This window comes from Wasmannia auropunctata, unplaced genomic scaffold (assembly GCF_000956235.1).
Source record: "Wasmannia auropunctata unplaced genomic scaffold, wasmannia.A_1.0 LD336076.1, whole genome shotgun sequence".
Taxonomy (NCBI): Eukaryota; Metazoa; Arthropoda; class Insecta; order Hymenoptera; family Formicidae; genus Wasmannia; species Wasmannia auropunctata.
The window spans coordinates 6,176,236-6,177,538 of NW_012026814.1; positions in this window are offsets into that span (position 1 = coordinate 6,176,236).

Sequence of the window (1,303 nt, forward strand, 5' to 3'; positions counted from 1 at the left end):
GAGTCAAGTTATTCTACATGGGTAGTATATTAAATGTTACTCGTGAGGTACTCTTTTTTTGAGTGCACGAATAGCACCGAATACATGCACTTAGAATATAAAATTACGTATGCACCACGAGAAGGAACATGCCGTCTGTCAATGGACAGGCTGATGTCTTTGGAACGAAGAGTAGGCTCGTGCGCGCGAGCGCGCACGAGTCGTATCTGAGTTTCGAAAACATCAGCCTGTCCATTGACAGACGGCCTTCTTCCCTTGTTGTATAAATAACTATTATATCACAAGACATACACAGTTTTGGATTTCATTTACAGCATTGACATTTTCACTTCAATTTTGACACATTAGTTTTCTGATTAAATTATCAAGAACGAGGGAGCGGATCGAAAATGGAATTTACATTGCGATGATATAAGAGAAATTTGTACTGAAGAGGACTCAATCCAAGAGTCGAAACGTCTACTATACTTTAATAAAGGATCATTTGCGCCACAAGAACTGCGTCGGTCCTTAAAGGCATTTATTTTACCATTTTCTTTTTTTTAATAAACATTTTAAAAGACTTGCTTTAATTTCTAATTTCCGCATTTTCCGTAAAAATGTCGAATGTGCTACTGGCTTAGGTTATGCTAATGCAACACCAAAATTAAAGATCGTCTAACTATTTTACTCTCCAAGGGCGAGTGTAATATCATAAAAAAATGGAAAATTACAATTAAATTTTTTAAAAGCATTTACAATTTAGTCTTTACTTTTTATATCGACTTTAAAGAACATTTTGTTGATCTTTTACGGAGTCATACGGAAATGGAAATGCGATATACTTTATTACGAATTTTGCAAGGCTCCTCGACATGAATTAAAAATCGCACACAAATGCAGATTACAGCATTTGAAAGTGTATATCTTTACTTTTAATTTGTGCATTCGTCGAGCATTTTTCGATTTTTTGTCGCCGAGTTATTCAATGTTGAAGCATAAGGACCATTTTTACTTCAATGTTGAGTAACTCGGTGGAAAAAAAATCGCATAATACGCAACGAGTACGCAAATTAAAGCTAAAAATTCACTCTTTGGAAAATTGCAAACTGCATTTATGTGCGATTTTTAATTTAGATTATGGAACCTTGCAAAGTTTGTAGAAGATTTTGATATTTAACAGACCTTTTTTACAAACTTTGCGAAGTTCCATGAAATAAAAATCGCATACAAATGCGACATACAGCGCTCAAAGTCGTGAATCTTTACCTTTAATTTGCACACTCGATCAGCATTGTGCAATTTTTTTTACCGAGTTATTCAA